The sequence below is a fragment of the Podarcis tiliguerta genome (genome assembly GCF_965153285.1).
Source record: "Podarcis tiliguerta genome assembly, chromosome: 6".
NCBI lineage: Eukaryota > Metazoa > Chordata > Lepidosauria > Squamata > Lacertidae > Podarcis > Podarcis tiliguerta.
Genome location: NC_139539.1, coordinates 39,939,176 through 39,955,740, shown reverse-complemented (window position 1 = coordinate 39,955,740; position 16,565 = coordinate 39,939,176). Strand labels below are relative to the sequence as shown.

At 42.9% G+C, this 16,565-nt stretch overlaps 1 protein-coding gene across 1 annotated transcript in view; it reads left to right on the top strand.

Moving 5' to 3' along the window:
* The window catches only part of CDK18 (cyclin dependent kinase 18), an 83,384-nt gene that overhangs the window by 15,660 nt on the left and 51,159 nt on the right, over positions 1-16,565 (top strand). Inside the window, exon 2 of the mRNA XM_083444505.1 lies at positions 9,900-10,024. The gene's annotated coding sequence lies outside the window, so the exon portion shown is untranslated. The remainder of the gene's footprint in view (positions 1-9,899; positions 10,025-16,565) is intronic.

The window sequence follows — 16,565 nt, the reverse complement described above, 5'->3', positions numbered from 1 at the left end:
TCTTTAAAAGTAGAGACATCACCTTGCCAACAAAGGTCCGTATAGTAAAAGCTATGGTTTTCCCAGTAGTGATGTATGGAAGTGAAAGCTGGACCATAAAGAAGGCTGATCGCCGAAGAATTGATGCTTTTGAATTATGGTGCTGGAGGAGACTCTTGAGAGTCCCATGGACTGCAAGAAGATCAAACGTATCCATTCTTAAGGAAATCAGCCCTGAGTGCTCACTGGAAGGACAGATCCTGAAGCTGAGGCTCCAATACTTTGGCTACCTCATGAGAAGAGAAGACTCCCTGGGAAAGACCCTGATGTTGGGAAAGATGGAGGGCACAAGGAGAAGAGGACGACAGATGGTTGGATAGTGTTCTCGAAGCTACCAGCATGAGTTTGACCAAACTGCGGGAGGCAGTGGAAGACAGGAGTGCCTGGCGTGCTCTTGTCCATGGGGTCACGAAGAGTCGGACATGACTAAATGACTAAACAACAACAACATCCCAAAACTGGGATACCACCACTGAAAAGGCCCTTTTCCAAATAGCCATCTATTACATCTTACTGGTTCTGATGTTCATTATTATAAAACAGTGATTTAACCTAAGCTGATCTGAGAATGTGCCCTCCTCACTCCCATCAGTTCAGAGAGTCAACTTGGGCTGCATCGACGTCCCATGGAAGGACCTGTGTAGCTGATGGATAAATTTGTAGAAACGTCACGAAACATAAGCCACCCCTCCCCACAAAGGGAACAGCGCTGAGAACCTGTAAGAGAAACAGAGTAAATTAAAATTTGTATTCTTCCCCACCTCAGATGTATTCAGATCTTGTTCCTGTGCTTAGTCTACTTCACTCACCCACTCTTCTTCCTCTTTGAAACTCTCCGATCTCTTGTTCTGAGGCAGCCGTTCAGCCTCCCACACAGGTTGAAGTTTTCTCTACATGCAAGTAACTCTGATTCTGGTGTCCTTGAGAAATTAGCAACACTTTCAAAAGAAAGAGAGGGAGAGAAAAGGGGGTGAACTTTGGGAGGCTGGGGAGATGACAGAACACAGCATGAGGTAGAGAGGGTGTTCAATCAATTCTGAGAAAGATGCACAGCAAGGTTTTGCTGCCCTTCTTGTTCTGCCCAAAAGTATTAGGTCCAACAAAGAATATGAGTAGGTTGCACTGATGGGCAGGTGACTCATATACACACTTTTTCTGTGTGTGGCTTTGGGCACATTATTCATTTGGTCTTCCCTGTCTTATGTGTAAATATGATAGTGATTCTGTGTTGTATCCCTAGTGTTCTTTAGGTTTTCAGGATAGGGAACTTTTCTGTGCTCTCCTGCTGCATATCAAGGCAACAGCCATCTCTACCATCTCAGTGTGGTGTAGTGGTTAAGAGTGGTAGTCTCATAATCTGGGGAACTGGGTTCGCGTCTCCGCTCCTCCACATGCAGCTGCTGGGTGACCTGGGCCAGTCACACTTCCTTGAAGTCTCTCAGCCCCACTCACCTCACAGAGTGTTTGTTGTGGGGGAGGAAGGGAAAGGAGATTGTTAGCCGCTTTGAGACTCCTGAAGGGGAGTGAAAGGCGGGATATCAAACTCCTCCTCCTCCTCCTCTTCTTCTACATGGAAGGAATTTTAAAAGTGCATGATAGCACTAGGCCTACTCAACAAGAGTCTTCTAATGTGGTTAGATCCCTGCTGCATGACCTAACTATCAACTCAGCTCCACTCACCTGATTTTGGATGGGGTAGCCCCCTCTCTTTCTCTTCAGTATGGCAGTGTAAGAATTGCCAAGTCACAAAGAGAACTCAAATTGTCAAAATTCAGACCTATCCCTAGAACATGATTATAGGCATATTCAGTAGGAGGTCACGAGATTCACACCTTTGTGTTGCCAGTTTCATTTGCTAGTTTTAATTTTTTTATTGCAGTTAGATTTCCATGAATTCAGTATTATTTCCCTAGCCCTGGCGATGATGGTGATAAGTAGTAGATACAGTATCTGCAGTAAGGATATTTGAATAAGCTACAGCTGTTGCTCAAATTATGAAGGGTGCTTTTCAAATGAATTTAAATGGTGTAAGTTTAGCGCCAAAAGCTGACCTACTCAGGGAATTTGCAGCACACTTCATTTGCAAAGAATTGCATACTGAGAAGTGATGTATGTATCTGTGTGGGAGGTACTGTGAAGGCCACAGGGTCAGAAACTGTGGTTTCTCTGAGCTTGTGAATATTTCCAGATTCTAGACGATAATTCTGAGCAGCTACTGGTCAGATTTTACAGGGATAGTATGAATGCTGGTTCAAAATCTATCAAACTGCAGAAAACTGTGACTCCATAATTGCAGAATCCACAGGGCTTTGTTGTTGGTTGTTGTGTAGTCCTGTACCTTTCTTTCTTTATTGGCACTTTTGGATGCAGTATTTTGTGGAAGCTGGTGAAAATGCCATGTATGCTACTCTTTATTAGGAAGCTAAGGTTTGCGTTGGGACTGAGCCTGCAGAAGCAATTTGTTTCATGTGTTATAGAAAAATGATAACAGAAAGGAGCATCTTGCCCCCATTAGACTATGACAACCTGACATGGGTCAAGATGTTCAGATCTGTACTACTTCTTCTTTTGTGGGAAAACCAAGCCAAGTACTCCATTCTCTGTGAAGCAAAGTTACAAGTAAGGCTATAAATTGGCAGAAAGGAGGTAGAGTGTTAGGATCCAGGTCAGAGTTCTGCTCCTTCAAGGCCTTATCCTTGAGAAAGAAAGGAAGTGATCTTCTGGGGTCATCCAGCCCTGGAGAAATAAAAGCCTTCAGTTCGTTGTTCACTTTGAGCTTGTCTTGCCTCATCTGGGTGGTCTTGCTAAGGGAGGGACTAGATACTGCAAAGCAAAGTTGTTTGGATGAAGGAGCTAGGGTTGTTATCCTACTGTTATCCAGAATGAGGCAACCAGTTTGGGGTGTCCTGATGCGGCAGGGAAGTGCTAAGTTATTTAATTTATTGTTGTATAATAATAATAATAATAATAATAATAATAATAATAATAATACCCTGCCCATCTGGCTGGGTTTTCCCCGCCACTCTGGGTGGCTCCCAACAGAATTAAAAACACAATAAAACACCAGGCATTAAAAACTTCGCTAAACAGAGCTGCCTTCAGATGTCTTCTAAAAGTCAGATAGTTGTTTATTTCCTTGACATCTGATGGGAGGGTGTTCCACAGGGTGGGTGCCACTACCAAGAAGGCCCTCTGCCTGGTTCCCTGTAACCTCACTTTTACTGCCAGAGAAAACCACATGCAGATTTTCTGCCTTGGCTGCCAAAATAATATGACCAGCTTCCCGGGAGATATGCAGCTTCCTGGAAGATGGGGAGAGACTTGTTTGCCCTGCCTGAGGTAGCAAAATGTCTTGGGCCTGTTCCAGAAGTAGTAGTAGTAGAGCCTGGGACTGGAGAAGTGGATTGTTCACTTGTTTAAGATTTAGTACCAGCACCTTGCATGATATGCTGCAAAATGAAGGGCCCTGCCCTACAGACACACCACTGAATAATGGGACCTTATGGTGAAGGGTGGTTAATAAATCGAATTGATGAAAATGATGATGTGAGGAGAATACAATGAAACCTTCCTCACGTGGTGTGTGACCAAGAGACAGGTGCTTGGAACTCAGCTGTGATATAGTAACCCCCCTGTTTTAGAATGTGTTTGTGTGTGTTTGCTAGTTAGATGTTAAAACTAGCCCCAAAGTTGCCATGGTAGCGTATAGATTAGTTGCATCTTCTATGTGCAGATTTGAGTTCAGTCCCAGAGAGACACCAACTGTTTCTGGTCCCTAAAATGCTTCCTACACTTCTGGTGTTTGCCTTGAAATGTGCCTACATGGATACTTACTGCATTGATGCTGTGTTGTTTTTTCTTCTAAAATTTGCTGCTGAAATACTTTCATGTCTTGAACTGTTAGCTATATTCTTATTGAAATATTGTTTTTGAAACGACGTTTCAAAACCATGTTTTTGTTGTGATCTGCTTTGAACATAATTTATTTTGTGAAAAGGCAACACATAAATTAGACTAGTCTAGTCATAGGATAAACAGGGACATGTGTAGCTTTCTCCCTTGGCCCATTGTGAATGCATATGTATTGCTGTTTAGGCTCAGGTGCAACTTAATTTATTGTTTCTAATTTCCAGATTTGCACAGTAGTGATGGGCTAGCCCTCACTCGCAAAGCAAACACACACACCTTTGAGAAATTTTTGAATTGTTTTTTGTCTGAACAAAGATTTTAAACAGATACTTGAATATGAACATATACAAAAATGTATTACCTCCTTGAAGTTTGGGAAGGAAGGGCAGGGAGGACTGAGTAGGTACAAAAGCAACTGTCTTTGCAAGAGGGAAGGTGTAGAAAAGCAAAGTTCATTGTGCAACAAAAGCCACCCACCCACCCCTGTTCACAAGTACATCTGTCTTCACAATTATGCATCTGTGCTGCCAACTTGCTTCCAGATACCAGCCGAGTCCCTAGCATAGCTAAATGCCAAAAGGCTGCTGCTTCCATTTTATAATGAACTGCATGATTTGTACTGTTCTTGCAAATGAATATAGAGGGCTAGAAAGCAATTATACTGACTCTGGAAAGCAAGCATTTATTTTTCTTCACTTTCCTCAGAAATTTCAAATCAGCTCTATACAGGGACAGTTTGATGTCAATTGCTGTCTGGTCACTTCCTGGTGACCTGTTTATTCATCCTGATTTGCTTGCACAAAGTTTGCAGAGAGGCTTTGCAGGATCATATCAATATATTGTTACCCAGTGCATTTTCTCATCACTTCCCTTACTGCAAGAAGACTGGGTGGAAGTTCAGGGTTTGGAAGCAGGATTGGTGCACATGGACCACACATCCACATTAATTGCCCAAACTGAACTTGTCAGTATGTGACTGGATCCCACCTGCAAAGGAGCAAGCCGTTTGCGCAAGCTCCACACCTGAACCAGGAAATGCTAGTCAAGCCCCATTGATCTCCATAGGACTTGTGTTAATCATATCCTGTTTATATTAAAGGGACTTAAGGTATGGCTTCTATCCTTTCCACATTTTATTTGAATTCAGTGGGACGTACGTCTGACTAAATATGCATTGTGTTGCTCTGTTGCTGTCTTTGGATTGGGCCCCTAGTATAAAGGTCAAGGGACGTGGGTGGCTCTGTGGTTTAACCCACAGAGGACTTGCCGATCAGAAGGTCGGTGGTTCAAATCCCCGCGATGGGGTCAGCTCCCGTTGCTCGGTCCCTGCTCCTGCCAACCTAGCAGTTCAAAAGCACATCAAAGTGCAAGTAGATAAATAGGTACCGCTCCAGTGGGAAGGTAAATGGCGTTTCCGTGCGCTGCTCTGGTTCGCCAGAAGCGGCTTAGTCATACTGGCCACATGACCCGGAAGCTGTACGCTGGCTCCCTCGGCCAGTAAAGCGAGATGAGCGTCGCAACCCCAGAGTCGGTCACAACTGGACCTAATGGTCAGGGGTCCCTTTACCTTTACCTATAAAGGTCAAATGTAGCTCACTTCAAATCACTAATGGTGCAGCATGAAGGAAAGAGTTCAGCTAAGTGCAGAGTGGGCTGGTAAGACATCAAACCACAGAGACTCATGTAAAAGAATTTATAGGAATGTAGAGTTTTAGCAGCATGTAATACTTTGCCTCCAATACAGAGTAGGGTGGGTCTTGCCAAGCTTCACCAAACCTGAGGAATGTCCACCCATTGAGGGCAAATGAGAACATTCAGGGAGTTCATTTGAGGAAACTGTTTGTTCTGCTGCAGTGATCTTTTCAGCCTGGCTTGGAAGTAGGTACTTCATCTGAGCTCTTACCAAATGTGCGGCCTCAAATCAATCAGGCGTGCGTGAGATGTTGGAACATGATGCCTGTCTCACTCGCTTGCTGTGGTTTTTATTTCCCTTGCTGCCTACCAATTTGTTCTGGAAAGTAATGGGCACAACTCTCCTAATTTCTAATAACTTCTCACCACCTCCTTCTACCCCTCGGTAAGCCTGTACCAATTATTCTCCCTGCTGAAGTAGAGCAAACCCACCCACACTGCACGCTTTCAACAAAGAATGGAAACTTCCCCAGAGACAATTGCAAATGATGCTCCAGGCATCCCACTGCCTGGAACAATGTGGGCTGTGTGTTGCAGGAGCTACTGGCAGGGGCAGACTTTGGTAATATGGCGCCCTGACTGAGGACAAAATTGGGTACATGCCCCTAAATATTTCTTATTTTCACAATAATACCTTTTGGTACAGTTGCTTTTTGAATGGATCTTCTCAGTAGGTACCTGTATAAATATATGTTGTTGTTGTTATACATCTTGGCTTAGTATCCTGTGCAGGAAAGCCACCTGCACCACCCTAAATCCGGTGCTGCTACTGGGTAAGACTGATGAGGTAACTATTTGAAATAGAGGGATGGAAAGAGATTTCATCAAAAAGCGACACACATTATCAGCTTAGAGCTCCAAATTTTTGCTAGTAAGAGCAGTGATTTGGTGTGTGGGGGGGAATTAATTTTGTTTTGTTAACTGATATTGATTCTGTCATATTGAAGAGTTAGAAATGTGTGGAAATATTAATAAAACTATATCTGTTCTGATGACACAAGATTAGACTGTGATGAATGTGTCTTCTTGGCTCTGCTGATTATATAAACAAGCAACTCTTTTTCTGTATGCATGCCTTATTTTGTGCATTGTTGTTTTTTATTTTTAGTATGGCTAGAGGCCTCAACAGCTGGAGGTGGCCCAGGCCTCCCTGGACCTCTAATTTGCATATGCAAGATAACCACTGCAGAACAAATGCTGCAGATAAACTGCTTCTCAATGGAAGTAGTTCACATGTCAGCTATAGGGAAACACTGTTAGACATTGTCTCTCTGAACTTGTACAGAGAAGGGGGTTGGGGATAGTGCCTGCTGATCCCGTTATTGATGCATGTTCATTGTAATGTCTGAAAGAACCTGAATGCCTGTGAGTAACCTGGGACCCTTAAAATAGGCAGAATCCTTATTGTGCAGACAGAGCCTACATAAGCACACTTGGTAAGCATATAGGCTCTTTCAGACATTGTATTGAAATTGTATCAGGTTAGGGGACAGCAGTCAGGAAATTAAAAGACGCCTGCTTCTTTAGAGAAAAGCGATGCAAAACCTAGACAGCATCTTTAAAAGCAGAGACATCACCTTGCCAACAAAGGTCTGTAGAGTTAAAGCTATGGTTTTCCCAGTAGTGATGTATGGAAGTGAGAGCTAGACCATAAAGAAGGCTGATCGCCAAAGAATTGATGCTTTTGAATTATGGTGCTGGAAGAGACTCTTGAGAGTCCCATGGACTGCAAGAAGATCAAACCTATCCATTCTTAAGGAAATCATCCCTGAGTGCTCACTGGAAGGACAGATCGTGAAGCTGAGGCTCCAATACTTTGGCCACCTCATGAGAAGAGAAAACTCCCTGGAAAAGACCCTGATGTTGGGAAAGATTGAGGGCACAAGGAGAAGAGGATGACAGAGAACGAGATGGTTGGACAGTGTTCTTGAAGCTACCAGCATGAGTCTGACCAAACTGCGGGAGGCAGTGGAAGACAGGAGTGCCTAGCGTGCTCTGGTCCATGGGGTCACGAAGAGTCGGGCACGACTAAACGACTAAACAACAACAGGGGACAATCCTACCCCTCAGAGTTCAGAGTATTATTGAGCAGGGCTTAAATGATAAGTCATTTAGTGACATCGAGTGGCATGTAGAGTCAAGTGTGAATCAGACTGGTTTTTGTTTCTAAATAAAATAGAATCTGAATTCTAAATGCAGTTCCCACTGGGTTGCTACTGGTCATTTTATATTGCTTGGCAGAATAAGGAAACCAGAACTTCCAGATCTGAAAGTACTGAATATCTGAATAATCAAGGCGCATTGTATTTCTTTGTATGACTTTTTCAGAATTGGGAAGAGAACATAAGCAAGTTATTTAGATTGTAAATTGCTCAGAGGTGGACAAGAATGTCTCCTATTCTATAACTTCTACACATAATCCTTAGTATGCTTAACAGAAATGACAATAACTATGTCTTCAATTACAGGTCTCCTACCTTTTTTGGAAATTATATCCATGAGTTCATGCAGTGAAATGCATGAATGAAAGGGACACAGCAAAACAATGGGAAATTTAAGGACTGAACAGTCTAATTTTATTCTGCTGAAATTTTGTTCAGAATATATTTCCTTTTGATTCAAATGCAAAGTGATAACCTAATTTAAGAGGCAGTATGTGCCATAGTGATTTAATCAAATTAGTAGTTGAAGCCTGTCATTCTCCAAAGTCTGCAATTACATAGTTTACCCATGTCAGCAGATATTCAAATTATGTAAAATGTATGTTAATCTTCAGAATATTACATAATTGCCACATTTTGGCTTATGCCTTAAATTTTCTGGTTGTTCCAGTCTAACACAAGAGGTGGGATCCTCCCTCTTAATTTAGGACCATGATTGGTGTTCTCTCTCTCTCTCTATATATATATATATGTATAACACACACACACACACACACACACACTTAACATTTTTAGGAGAAAATGGAAAGGGGTGAGTCAGGGTTGCTTCCCTTTTGACCACACTCACACGCCCAGCGGACTACCTGGCAAGTCCTACAAGGCACCTGGGACTGGTGAGGCAGAAGGTGCCCTCAGGAGACCAGTTTTGGCAGCCACCTGTTATTCTATAGCCTAGGGCTATGTTCTCTCTTAATCCACTTGTAAAAAAGTCCTTACAGACCTGAGGCCTTCTGCAGTGATGTGGACTTTCAGGTTTCATCATAGCAACCCCTAGAGCAGGGGTTTCCAGTGGGAGCCAGGACACCCACCGGTATGGCCTAAATCACCCTTGAAAGGTCTCAGGAAATATGCCCTCATAAATCCACAGTACTCAAGAGACTATTCAGTCTTCCTGCTCAGTTCCTGTTTGTACATTTCTACATTGAATACCCCCCTCAAATCTTCCCATTGTGTCACTAGATGCCAGAATTGGGCACCCTTTCATCCATTCTGAACAGGGGAGAGGTGCAATGAGCTTTTTTCTATGAGCAAGTGCTGATGGAGGTGCCTTTCCCCCCATTGATTGGGGGGGTAGGTTCATAACTATACCATTTTGTAGTCCTCTATCCCCCCGCCCCGCCCCGGCGCTATTTTAGAGGTGGCAGCTATTTTCTGTTATGCAACGTTTGTGGCTGGTGCCCAGAGCACTTTTCTCAAAATTCCATATGCGTCTGCTGACCCCAAAGGGTTGGCAACCCCTTCAGTGATCCAATTTAGCATGTTTATATTTATTTTAAAAAGCCAAGCATCTTGCAGCTGCTAAGCCTGCCTAATATTGCATTTGCAATTAGCGTATATTCATTGTTACTAACAGACTTACGAAACAGAAGATTTTCAACTGAAAGTGTTCTGCCCCACATCACTGACTAGACCTGAAATGTATCTTTTGGGAGGAAGGTTTTGAACTTGTCTAAAATCCAAAACATAATGTTCAGCAGTGGAACGGACTCCCTCAGGAGGTTGTGGACTCTCCTTCACTGGAGCTTTTAAAGCAGAAGTTGGGTGGTCCTATGCTTAGTTTCCTTGCCCTGGACTCCTGCTTGCAATCCTGCCAGTCCTTCCTTCACCCTGAAACAGCTTTCTCACAACCCTTTTCCAGACTAGCCTGCCTTATTATGGCACTTTATCAGTACAACCCAATTAAATATACCAGCCCACACTCATAGAGGCCCCCAAAGCAGTTTATGCACTTTTGAAAAAAGAAAACATTTTTAAAGAACCGAAATAAATTAATAAGAGCTGGCTATGACAGGCTGTTTGGGTTTTTTCTTTTTTCAGAATGCAGTGCAGGTCTGGCTATTGTGCGGTAAAACAGCATGCAGCATACGTAGATGAGAGCCTTTGGCAATAAGTAACCAGAGGGAAAGGGCACTGCAGCAGTGATCCTTGGTGTGGCGGAAAAGGTAAGTACACAAGAGCACCCTTCTTTACAACACCCATCTTTTGAGCTTCCTGTGAAGTCTTTAATTTTTAAAATTTCAGTAGAGATGTTAAGGAAGCTTATCTTATGGTTAAATTTAACTTAGAGCCTCTCCAGGCCTCCTTTTAATTGTTCTTTCGTGATCCTTTGTGATAATGGTGGCATTGGGGTGGTTATACACAATCCTGCTTTTAATATAGTTTGGACCTTCAAAAGTTTTGGGTTGGACATACTGCTTTGTTTCTAGTATGTGCCATAGCTTCCTGCTGAAATCCTGTGACTCTGGGGGTGGACCCACTTTTGTTGTACTATACTGAAAGAGTGCCCCCCCCCCCCTAGATGGCCATAATGGGGTAGCATTAGTGAAGCATGACAAAACAACCAAAAGTGAAATGGTATATGGATGTTCTGTAATTCCACCTCTAATGCACTATTGTTGTGTCAGTGACATATTGCAGAACACCCTCCTCAAAAACAATAGTCTGGAGGGGACCTGATTTTTGGGCTGTTTCTCTATCGTATGCCACTTTGAAACTGTGGTATTAAGCAGTATTCAGCTTATTTCAACAAATGCCGAAATGCTGTGGTATTATAGAATAGGGATGACATCACAAAAACTCACATAAAACATTATCAAAACAGCATTAAAAAGACCAGCCTAAAACAAGTGTTAAAATTGAGTATGAAAATAGCAAAGAAAAAGCCATTTAGAATTTAAAAGAGAAAGCCATATCAGAATGCAATAAAACATATCATTCAAATTTAAAGGTCCTGGAAGAGTACAAAGGTCTGCACCTGGCATTTCAAAGACTATAACAAAGGCCCCAGGTGAACCTCTTGAAGGGAGGGGGCATAATCCACAACTGGGATGCATGCACAGTTGCTTTTGGTTTAGCCTTTGACAGGGGGGCGGGAGCCAAACTGTTTGGTTTCCTGGCTTTGTATGATGTGGCTGTGTAGCAGCTTTAAGCAGCGTAGATTTGGAGCCCCACGGCAGTGAGGCTTAGGCGGCTAGTGCTATGCAGCAGCAGCACTGCTGCTACACCAGCCTCTGAGAGTAATCTATTATTTATTGCCCCTATTGCAAAACTGGTTCATTAAGCCAGGATAAGAAAATGGGATAACTGCCGTCTTTTATTACAGCTCCTGCTGCTGAGTTCTTACTAGGCAGAAAGTCCAGGGAATATTGAGCCCTTTGGCCTTTAACCGGAGATCTGGCTTTCTTCTGCAAAAGCAGAAGAGACTGCTAACCCCATGCTACTGGGGAAGGCAAAGTTGGACTCCTCTTCCACCCACCCAGGTTTGTGGGAGCATTGGGCAAAATGCCAGGTCATCTGTTAGAGAAATAAAGGCTGGTCCATTGGGACGCTTCCTTTCGTGACAGATGGTTCATGCTAAAATTCACTGCCCTGCACAATTATTAAAGGTGCTGGGGCCCTATCATTTTTCATCTGACCAGCCTAACGTTCATTTTAGTGGCTGCCCTGTCCTGGTCCCAAGGAGAAGCACTCTGTGCATGGCAGCAAGGAGAATTAGCAATTTGCCTCTGCGGGGGCTGGTGGTGAACTGAGGCCTACTGAGCACCTGCCTCCAGCCCAGCTGTTAGGCTCCACCCCCTTCCCACATTTCTCCTTCGCTCCATGATTTCCCATTTGATGCACTCTCTGTGGTGTTGGAATGGGAAGGGTGCCTGCCCTGGTTCTATGGACCTTGTTGCTGTGGGATCTGGTCCAGTGTGCCCCGGGCTCAGAACCCGAAGCTGCTCCATAAGATAGGGTACTAATGCCTAGATAATCACGTTAGCCCCTTAATTGTTCTATGTAGCTATTTCAGTTTCTGGTGTGGGTAGTGAAAACAAAATAACAATGCTATGCATTATATTTCTACAAAAGAACTGTTATTGATTTTTTCCCCCTTAAAAAATAAAGCATGCTTTCTGTTTGCTGCCTCCAGAAACAATCTTTTCTTAATGGCATTTTTGAAACTGAAGGAGTTGAGGGACTGATTTGTGTCAGAATAAGCTTCATAATTCTGCCTTTTAAAAACAATTGCAATATTTTCTCCATCATGTTTTCTGCTTGCCCTGGACTGAGCTCCAAAACTATGACTAATTCAAGTTAGACCAAGAGATGATCCTGACACATAGGGTGCCAGTAGAAGAATAAGCAACCTTAAAAAGGTGCAGCAAGAATGGACCAGTGCAGGTTCATCTCACAAATTTGTTCATGGAATCATAGAGTTGAGGGTCGTCAAGTCTAACCCTCTACAATGCAGGAATCTCAACCTAAACATCCAGGACAGATTGCTATTCAATCTCTGCTTAAAAGGGAAACAGACGGATTTTGTGAATGTGTGCGTTGCTTGAACGGTAAGCTCTGGGAGGTGGCTTGTCACATCTGACTGCAAGAGAAGATGTCAAATTAGAACTGTGTGAACACACAGGGAGAGCAGGGAGCACCAGCCCATTCTATTTCCTATTCCACCTGTATTATGTAACATCCAGAATTATCCTTAGCCTGCATCCCTTTGCATCATTCTGGATCATATGTACAGGTAGGTCTGTGTGTTATCCACATGCGTGCTATTGCACCTTGAAAGCTTGAATTTTTGGCGCTGAGAAGATCTATGTTATGATTATGGATACTTGATAACTTTTTATGAAGGGGGACAGGTCCGCTTACATTTCTGAAAAGGTGGCTGATTTTTTTTCAGAGCAGCAGTTTATAGCTTTGTGGGGACGCCAAGTTAAATTCTTCAGCACAGCAAATTTTCATTTGACACAATGCCAAGTTTTAATAATTATTTTAACTATGTAATGTATTTTATTCTGTGTTGTTTTCTAATGGCTTCAGCTTCATTAAATAAATAAAAGATAACAATAACATGTTATGATTACGGTGGCCAGATGGAATAAAGAACAGGATCCCTCACCTTTAATAGTTGTGCTGGATGCTGAAATTCCCACTTCTTAGTTAGTTAGTTAAAAAAATTAGTTTTTTTATTTTTAAAAAATGTTTCTAGTCCTTCTGACTGCAAAAAAAAATAGCTCCTTTCCTCCAGCCACTGGCTCTTGCTTAACATTGCTAGCCGAAGCAGACATGTACAAAGGCCTGTAAAATAATTTGGCATTTGTATACAAACTTGGGCAGTGTATGCAGAGCATAGAACTAGAATTTATATTCAATTTTTGCTTTGCAAGGTAAACCCATCTCTGAGAATCACTCATTCATTCACTTTTCCCTCTTCCTAGCCAAACACTTGCTCTTTCCTTTGAGCTGTGAACTGAGCCCAAGAGACCTGCTTCTCTTAATTGCTCCGTCTCGCTTTCTTTCCAAGCCAGGAATAGAAGCCTGATACCTTGGATCCCACTCCCTCTGCTTTAATCACTTGCTGCCACATGACACTAAGAAGAAATAATTAAGGGCAGCACAGAGTAAAAGTAAGACGGCTAGTCTTAGCTGTCGCAAGTAGCAGGACCTCTTCTCACTAAAGAGCAGCATTCTTAACTTGCAGTCATCTCTGCTATTTCCTTCTGAGGTTGGATTGATGGCAAGCTGAAATCTTGCATGTCTGAAGTGGAACAGTCCTAGGCTTTTCATGACTCTGGGGATCCTGGGGGCTCTGTGTGGACTGGAGCGTGGCAAGGATGTAGAGATAATGAAAGCACTAATTAAAAATAGGAAAGGGAAAGAAAGAATTAGCCAGCCTACACCAACCCACAGTGTCTGTACGGGAACTTTTTATTGTAGTGTCAGTACCATGTCTGTGCTTCTCAGTGTTGACTCATTACCTGGGAAGAATATCCAAGTGATTTGGTTTGAGGATGTGTGTAGATTTAGGCAAGATTGGGTCAATATATGCACTGCCAAGATCACCTTGTTTGATGTTGGAGAAGTCATTTTAAGGCTTTGCACAGGCATACGATTTGTGGTTTGTGAAGATGCACCCTCAGTGTTTGGTTAACATATTCAGTTACGGTAACATAATGTGTTCAGTTAACATAATCCATAGTCTTTTGAATACTTCTTTAACTTTCCCCATTGGAGGATGATGTAGCAGTGGTTGCAAGCAGTGGCCCCAGCGAGGTATGTTTGGGAGACTGAGTGAGTGGCTCCAACCAGTGATTGATTCACTGACATGCCTGAAAGTTCAGGTTTGAAGATGAATTCAGAGAGCATATAATGAGCACTCTCTGGGCTGTCTTGATCTTATTTCTGTCTTCAGCCCTTCATAATTTTTTGACCTGGTCCATATGCACACTTGCAGTACATTAGGCTTGCATGTGAGTAGCTGTGCATAGCATCACTGCGCGCTTGCCTTTCCAGATGGATGGTTGGCTTTGTGCTCAGGGTAAGCAGAACAAGTTTAGAATGGGGGGTCAAGAGCTGAAAATGTTTGAGAAACACTGCCTCCAGCCTTGCTCCAGGCTGTCTCATCCCCATAGTCCATAAATGACATTTCATTTTTCAAAACATTATTTAGTCTTCCTGCTTGAGCCTGAAAGTAAACAAATAAAATAAAATCCTACGATATGGAAAGACTGAAGGATGGAAATTTCAAATCACATCTCCATGTGTAGCGGAGGAGTGGTGCTGTGGCTTTATAAAAACCATCCCTCGATCCTCTCTTGATGGATGCTGCTGTAGTTCTGTGAACCTCTGTGGTGATAACACTGATTGACACTGGCTGAAAGCGTGTGATCCTTTGAAAAGCAGGAGTGTACCATGCAAAATGCTGACACAACCAACTTCTTTACAGTTCAACAAGAACCCCTCTAGGAAAGCAGACAATATGGGTATTGAACAAGCCATGGGCACTGGGGTGTGACTTGACAAGCTGGCACATAGTAGCACGTTATCCGGCCAAGGGAAACACAAGATGCATTTTATCACGTCCAGTAAAAGAATTGATTCCTGGTGTAGATTCATTTAATGAGGTTAAAAAAAAAAAAGTGACTGTCGTTTTAGTGTCTTCTGTCTGAACTGCTCCGCTCTTGTCACGGTTGGAATGAAAGGCCTTAGACTGAGATAGCATCCACCCAGTACTATCTGTCGGTTTCTCTCTTTTTATGCAGAGGTGAATATACCAAAGTGAAAGCAGCCCCCTCTACTCTGCTGTATAATGCTGCTTCCATTACTGGATGTTGCTAGGTCTTCAATGAAACCCAGGTGAAGCTCCTTCCTTTGCTTCTTATATGCACATCCTCATTGCAGATTAATGAGTCTCATCTTCAAGGGCCTTGGGCATGCCTGTACACCATCCCAGACTCAACACTTGCAAAGACACCAACCTTGATCACTCCCTTCTTAAAACAGCAAAAAGCCTAGAGTCTTCCTGCTGGGCAATTTACTGCACAAGGAAGGAACGCCCATAAAACATCTGCAGACTTACTTGTTGCTGGTAAATCTCTTGAGCCGAAGAGAATAGGCTTAGATTCCCAGGTGGAGAGAAGTTGACACAAGTGATGAATCTGATTACAAGTGAAGAATGAAGGCCAGGGGATCTCTCAGGCAGGCGAAAGGTGTGTGTGCTTCTCATGCTTCAGTAAGAGCTGGTTCATACTTCTTGCATTTGTTATACATTCCACAGAAGTGGGCTGTTGCTCATGGAAGATTATGCTGCAACATATTTCTTAGTCTTTAAGGTGTTGCTAGATTCTTGTTTATTTTGGGGGTAGATGTGACAGTCAAGATGAGACTCAAAGTTGTACCTTTCATGGATCCTTTCATGGTCCTTCTTTCTTCCCACCCTCCTTTACTTGTGTGAATCTGAAATTTCCAATATATACCACTTACTTTCCCTGCCTTCTTGGTTGTTTTGTGCTGACTGTTGTTTGTATGCACTGCATGGGGCAAAGGCTCAGAAGGCTGTGTTATGAAGTACCCCTAATATCCATCTTTTGCCACAGTAGCCTGTGCCTGATCAGGAAAGCTTTGTTTTGGTCTTGAGAGACAGTAAAAGAAGGTGACTCTAGGTGATCTTCATTCTGAGCATTTGTTCTGATTTGTTTGCAGGCAGGTTAGATGACATTGGTGATACTTAATGAACATTCACTTGTGGGGAGATATACAGTGTTGAATCAAAGCAACTGTTGTCCCACACTTTCCAGTGCATTTTCATGTCACTTTACTTGTTGCAAAAAGTCTGGTATTTGGCAAAAGTAGGTTTATTGTGCAAGAGTTTCTTCCAAAAGCGCCTGCAGCTAGACTGCCACCAGCCTCCTAAGTGCCTTACTTAAAAAATGAGTATTAGTGACTTTTCAATAGTTGTTACTCCGGGGAGGATAACACTTCTTTAAGAGTGACCACACTCAAAGTCTCTGGCAAACTTGTTACAGCAGACCTCTTAGAGACCCAGCACTTTGTTCCTGTGGACAGGCATCAGCATTTCCTTCACCACATGGAAAAACTCTGCTGGTTGACTGTTTGTGGATCTGATGGAGGCAGCAAAGTAAGCAAAGTTAATAACTAATAAATGCGCAAATGCCCTTTTGATATGATCAAATGGCTTGAGATTTATCTTTG